The sequence below is a fragment of the Bos grunniens genome, chromosome X (assembly GCF_055505025.1).
Source record: "Bos grunniens cultivar Pamir isolate PY7600 chromosome X, Bosgru_T2T1.0, whole genome shotgun sequence".
Classification (NCBI taxonomy): domain Eukaryota; kingdom Metazoa; phylum Chordata; class Mammalia; order Artiodactyla; family Bovidae; genus Bos; species Bos grunniens.
Window position 1 is genome coordinate 140,249,018 of NC_141194.1, and position 7,387 is coordinate 140,256,404.

The following is a 7,387-nucleotide window of genomic DNA, read 5'->3' on the forward strand; positions in this document are numbered from 1 at the left end:
ATCGTGGCATCTGGTCCTATCACTTCAGGGCAAATAGATGGGGAAAAGAAATGAAAACAGTGACAGACTTTATTTTCAGGCTTCAAAGTCACTGTGGAAGTTGAGTACAGCCATGAAATTAAGATGCCCACATCTTGGAAGAAAAACTATGATAAACCGAGACAGTGTATTAAAAAGCAGAAACATCACTTTGCCAACAAAGGTCTTATAGTCAGTCAAAGCTATGTTTTTTCCAGTAGTTGTGTATGGATGTGAGAGCTGGACCATAAAGAAGGCTGAGTGATGAAGAATTGATGCTTTTGAACTGTGGTGTTGGAGAAGACTTTTTAAAATTGTTTTAATTAATTAATTTATGTTTAAATCATTTTAATTGGAGGCTAATTACTTTACAATATTGTAGTGGTTTTTGCCAAACATTGACATGAATCAGCCATAGGCATACATGTGTTCCCCATCCAGAACCCCCCTCCCACCTCCCTCCCCATCCCATCACTCAGGGTCAGCCCAGTGCACCAGCCCTGAGCACCCTGTCTCATGCATCGAACCTGGACCAGCAATCCGCTTCACATATGATAATATACACGTTTCAATGCTACCCTCTCAAATCATCCCACTCTCACCTGGAGAAGACTCTTGAGTCCCTTGGACAACAAGGAAATCCAACCAGTCAATCCTAAAGGAAATCAACCCTGAATACTCACTGGAAGGACTGATGCTGAAGCTGAAGTTCCAGTATTTTCGCCACCTGATGCGAAGAGTTGCCTTACTGGAAAAGACATTGATGTTGGGAAAGACTGAAGGCAGGAGGAAAGGGGGCGACAGAGGAGGATGTGATGGTTAATGGCATCACTGACCCAATGGACATGAATTTAAACAAACTCCAGGAGATGGTGAAGGACAAGGAAGCCCAGTGTGCTGCAGTCCATGGGGCTGCAAAGAGTCGGACACAACTTAGCTACTGAACAGCAACAACAAGCTCTTAAAATATTCCAAAGTGCCTACAGAATTATCAAGGAATCAAGCTATGCTTTGTTTAGTTTTGATTTCCTGTACTCTTAACTGCATAATTTTATATCATTTTCTCATATTTGCTAATGCACATGCTTATTTAAGAAATAGTGTTGGATGCTTACTTTACGCAAGATGTGCTTAGAACTACAGATGAAATGACAGTGAACAATAATGGTGTTGGAATGTTCTGGTTAACTGAGAAAAATTTTGAAGGTCATTATGCACTTTATTTCATCTCCCATACTGGATACAGTGAAATTTTCTCTATGTGGCCAACTATGTTAAATAACAATATTAAATTACCAGGATTCCCTTTAGATTACAATTTAACATTCTTACTAATTTCTAATTTCTCTTACCTAAGTTGCTACATTTGTAAAAATCAGCAGAATGTTGGCTACAGCTACTTTGGGTAAATATTTGTTTACTTGATAATGTATTCTGCTTTAGGCTGGCTTTAGGCATCTGTGATGGTGACAGGAAATTCATCTATCCCTCTCAAACATGATGCATTTAAATCAGTTTGGGTTTGAGTTGGTAAAGGATAAACTGCTCAGAAAGGGAATACCAAGTGGGATGTACTTACTTTTGGTCTCTCAGGGGAAAGAGAATTTAAACAGGAGACCACACCTCATGTTCATCTGCAAAACAAGGCACCCATCCCATTGCCAGGTATCATTTGTGTTTCACAGACATATGGATAACTCAAGGGGCAAGCCAAAATGAATTCCAAAAAATTGTTTTAAACTGGGTGTAAATTTTTAATGGCAGAATATCTTGACACTAATCAAAACAGAATAAAGGTTACACTTGTATATTTCCAAACTAAATAATATCATCAAATTTATGAATACCTATTGAACACCTACAGTATGCAGGGATGATAACATTGAAGATGAAGGATTCCTGATACTCCACATACTTTTGACCAGTAGTAGCTAGAAAGTTAGGAGAAGGCAATGGAACCCCACTCCAGTACTCTTGCCTGGAAAATCCCATGGACGGAGGAGCCTGGTGGGCTGCAGTCCATGGGGTTGCTAGGAGTCGGACACGACTGAGCGACTTCACTTTCACTTTTCACTTTCATGCATTGGAGAAGGAAATGGCAACCCACTCCAGTGTTCTTGCCTGGAGAATCCCAGGGATGGGGGAGCCTGGTGGGCTGCCGTCTGTGGGGTCACACAGAGTCGGACATGACTGAAGCGACTTAGCAGCAGCAGCAGCAGCTAGAAAGTTAAATTGTTAGTCGCTCAATCCATGTGCGAGTCTTAGGGGCCCCTTGGACTGCATCCTGCAAGGCTCCTCTGTCCATGGAACTCTCCAGGCAAGAATACTGGAGTGGGTAGCCATTCCCTTCTCCCGAGATCTTCCCAACTCAGAGATCAAACCTGGGCCTCCTCACTCTGGGCTGATTCTGTACCATCTGAGCAACTAGGGAAGCCCCTAGTAGTAAGCTGGAAGTGTACACAAATACATTTCTATTGTGATTGAAGCTGTTAAGCCAATATTGGCTGATCTAACTGCTCCAAAATTCTAGTTTGTTCTGGCATCTTTGTCCCAAAAGCTGCATCTACTATCAGATCCCATAGCTGCAAGGGTGCCTTGAACAGGATGGAACACAATTCCATTTACCACGTAGACATCTTGAGGAGCTGAAGTGTTGGTTCTGTTAGATTAATATTTAAAAGTGAAGTTATCTTTGGCAGGAATTGGGGGGTTGATGTAATGAATAGCAATTCTCCCCTCAATGCTTCCCAGGGCAAACCTGTTCAGCTTATTCTGTTTGTCTTTAAAAAACAGCCACATATTGATGCTGATGCTTCAGTGGAGACGCTATCCTCCTGAGTTCAGAAGGTTGATTCTCTGATAGATAATCAGTTCCCTCTCTGTAGCTGCCACCCAGCCGTAGGATTATCATGTCAGCAGAGTGACACCTTTCAGGAAGTTGTAAAATCATCATAGGGGTTGATAATTGTGTATCCCCAAACGTCAAAGTCTTATCCTAGTTCCAGGTCATCACACAACTGTAGTTTGGTGTGGTGATCCAATGTATAGTTTTAACAGGAGTATCATGTTGCACAATGTGTCTATTGCCTGCCTGCTATTGAGGTCGTATGTTTTGGTAGTTTTATCACATGATGCTGTAAACACTTTGCTCCCATCATCACTCCAGCAGACATCTAGCACAGGCTAGGTGTGTATCTGCTGGGCTTTTGCAACAGTCTGTCCACTATCTTGAGCTTCCTGCAGCTGCTGCTGCTGCTAAGTCACTTCAGTCGTGTTCGACTCTGTGCGACCCCAAAGATGGCAGCCAACCAGGCTCTTCTGTCCCTGGGATTCTCCAGGAAAGAATACTAGAGTGGGTTGCCATTTCCTTCTCCAATGCATATATGCATGCTAAGTCACTTCAGTCGTGTCTGACTCTGTGTGACCCTATGGACAGCAGCCCACCAGGCTCCTCTATCCACAGGATTCTCTAGGCAAGAACACTGGAGTGGGTTGCCACTTCCTTCTCCAATGCATGCATGCTAAGTTGCTTCAGTCCTGTCCAACTCTGTGTGACCCCATGGACAGCAGCCCACCAGGCTCCTCTGTCCACAGGATTCTCTAGGCAAGAGTATTGGAGTGGGTTGCCATTTCCTTCTCCACTGAGCTTCCTAGCAGCAAACATCAACATCGTTAGCCCACGATCCTACAGAAGAAAGTTCCCCAGCAAGGTTGGTAGGCTAAAAGACAGACAACCAATTCTATCATCAGGAGAGGATGTTACCTCAATATCCTTCATAAAGTGAAAGTGAAAGTTGAAAGTCTCTCAGTCACGTCCGATCCTTTGTGACCTCATGGACTATATGGTTCATGGAATTCTCCAGGCCAGAATACTGGAGTGGGTTAACTGTTCAGTTCTCCAGGGGATCTTTCCAACCCAGGGATCAAACCCAGGTCTCCTGCATTGCAGGCAGATTCTTTACCCACTGAGCCACCAGGGAAGCCCTTCATATCTTTCATAAGGTTGTGATTTATCTGTGGTTGTGTTGCCAAACATGCTGGTCCTGCCAGATCCAAAACCCGAGCTTGTTCCAAACAGACTCATGCCACGGAGAGAAGCCAGCAATAGAGAGCAGGAGGAGCTCGGGAGCCTGTGACTCTGCTTGGGCACAAAGGAGATGGAAGCAAGGCAGCAGGCCGGCTGAAGAAACTGCCCTCCAAATTTCTAAAAGCAAGATTTTCAACCATGGGATTTGGGGGCAAATACACCAGTGAACTGGAGAAGGTAATGGCACCCCACTCCAGCACTCTTGCCTGGAAAATCCCATGGACGGAGGAGCCTGGTGGGCTGCAGTCCATGGGGTCGCTTAGAGTCGGACACGACTGAGAGACTTCACTTTCACTTTTCACTTTCATGCATTGGAGAAGGAAATGGCAACCCACTCCAGTGTTCTTGCCTGGAGAATCCCAGGGACGGGGGAGCCTGGTGGGCTGCCGTCTGTGGGGTCGCACAGAGTTGGACACGACTGAAGCGACTTAGCAGTAGCAGCAGCAGCCAGTGAACAGCATACTTCTCCTTCTGCCTCATCTTCTACGTCTAATCAACACCAATGTTTTATGAATTGTAACTCCTAAATATCACTGGAACATCACCATTCCTCTCCATCCATCCATATGTCACATCCTTAAGCAGAAGACACCCTCATCTCTTACCTGGACCTTCTCCTAACACGTCACCCTATACCAAGTCTTTCCCAATTCCAAACTACTTTTCATATCACAATATCATTAATCATTCTAAATAAAGCACAAATATAATCATTACCTCCACTGCCTTGCCTTCAGGCTTCCTGTTGCCTGCAAAGTTAAATTCAAATGGCATAGCAAGGCATGTGGGTACAAGTCTTATATTTTTTCACTAACCATCCCCATGTCTCTGTGGATATACTCCATGTTCTAATTAAACTAAACTGCTTACAGCTCCACACAAACTTATTTCCTCTCATCTGTCCATAGTTTAGCACATGCTAGTCTCTTTGCTAGGCACACCCTTCACCCCTTCACCTTCACTTTTTCTAAAGCTCACTTTACTCATTATTCAGGTCTCAGCTAAGACACCTTCCTTCAGGCAACCTCATTTGACTCTCAAAGACTGTGCTAAATATGGCTCCTAGTTATACCAGAATAATTTGTGATTCCTTGTTACCACTTAATCCCACTGTATTTTAATCGCTTGTTTGTCTAGCTTTTTCACTGGGCTGTAAATTCCATGAGAACAATTTTATCTTGCTAATCCTTATATCCTCAATCCCTAGTATAATGGTTCCACATAATCTGTCGTTGCTAATAGCCCTCCTATTTTAAATCCATAGTTTTTTTTTTTTTTACTTCGAAGAATCGTGTCCAATCTGAAAATGGGGGTGCATTTGAATCTGGGGGAAGTGGACAGGTAACTTGGGTTACCAACATGTCCAGAAATTCAATCTATAAAATGATATACTATAGAGAGAGCTATGTCTTATAGGAATTTTTTTCCACTTTAGTACTACGAGGCACCCACAGAAGCTTTACGAGCATTTGCCCCCTCATTCACCAGTGTTGTACAAATTAAAAACATCCTGTCAAGGCAGAGAATCTTCTCCATAAGATGCAGAAAGGAAAGGACACCATTTTAGTACTTTACATGCACTGAACCAGATTAAAACGCACATCACAGGCAACCTGCTAATAGATTCTGAAGACAGAAAGAGATTCCGCCCTATATATCATCAAGCAGTTACAATGCATTACATACATGTTCTCAAGGTTAACCATAATTTGTCTTTCCATAAGAGGACACTACAACACTGTTTCGTATGCATTCTTTCACAGTTCATCCCCAATTCATCTGGTATTGAGATAGCCATTTCTGTTAGCTAATTGCCTTTGTCTGAAGGAAAAACAAAACTCCTGTCACTAGTACAAGCATTTGGTTACAGCTCAGGAAAAGGCATTCCTACAGTAACAGGGAAACATTCACACTCTATATTCCTTGATGTTTACATTTCAAAGAGATGCTTCCCAGATGCTTAAGAAAAACACTCCTGGGTTGCAAAGCTAGCAAGTGGCTTACCTAGTCTTCAAACAGATCTACAGAGATATTAAAGGGAAAGGAGAAGGATTCACAAATAATAGATTTTTCACAGAAATATACTGAGAAAGGGAGAGGGAATTTTCCTCTTGGCAATGAGAAAAACCATTTTTTAAAAATCTACCCTTATACCAGTCAGCTCAAAGTTAGGTAGGCCTTTGTCTTTTCTTAATAAGCAGGCCTCCCTCAGAGAATATATGTCCTCTCTCACAATCTATGTATCTCACATAGTAGAAGAAATGTTTTGAGAAAGCTATACCCATGGCTTTAAAAATCATATATATGCTAATCAGGTGGCTTTAAAAAACATGTATGTGCTAATAAGGAGTCCAGATTATATTAGTAGTCTGGCCTTTCCCTTGAACTCAAGACTCAAACAGAAGAGAGATTAAAGCATTTAAAGATCAGGACTTCCCTGGTGGTCAGTGGTTAAGACTCCATGCTCCCAGTGGAGGGGGCCCAGGTTCAACACTGTTCAGGGAACTAAGATCTCACATGCTGTATGATAAGGCCAAAATGAATAAATAAAAAAATACTCTACACAATAAAATAAATAAAAATATTCAAACATTGATATTTCCTGGATATTGGGAAATCAGAAAAGACACCAGCCTATGTTCTATGTAGGTATGCTTTATATATGCAACTGTCTGATCAAAATTTCTACTTAATAATGAATTGGTGTCTTAAGTATATTGTGTGAAACTTCTATCCCTAAACTGCTCATAGCATGGTCTTCCCTGTACCAATAAAAGATAACCCTATTGCTTGGGCCAAAAAAGTAGGAGTCATCACTGATTCTTTCTCTTACACTTCACACCCAGCTTATAGGGAATCCTATCTTCTCCAATTTAAAAATGTGTCAGCAAATCTCAACATTTCTTATCTCCTGCACTGTTAAGACTCTAGTCAAAACTACCATCACTTTGGGGCCTGGATTACTGTAAAAACCTACTAACCTGTCTCCCTGCTTAACATCTTCTGCTCCTACATTCTCTTCTCCATACAAAAGCCAGAAAGATTTTCTTAAAAACCCCAAATCAGATCGTGTTTCTCTTCAGCTCAAACCTCTTAAGACTTCGCAATTCAATAGAGGATAACTTAAAGTCCATACAATGGCTGATAAGCCTCCACAAGGCCTCCAGTTATTTTTGTCATCTCATTTCCTATTCTCGTCCTTTTGCTCTCTTCACTGTATCCCCACTACCCGTTTGCTGTTCCTAAATCATGTGAGGCTTCAAACTGGCCTTGAAGCCTCAG

The 7,387-nt window shown here is 42.2% G+C and overlaps 1 pseudogene; it reads right to left on the minus strand.

Annotated features, from left to right (window-relative positions):
* Positions 1-2,386: 2,386 nt before the first annotated feature.
* On the minus strand, positions 2,387-4,102 carry LOC147341494 (mRNA export factor-like; annotated as a pseudogene).
* Positions 4,103-7,387: the final 3,285 nt, after the last annotated feature.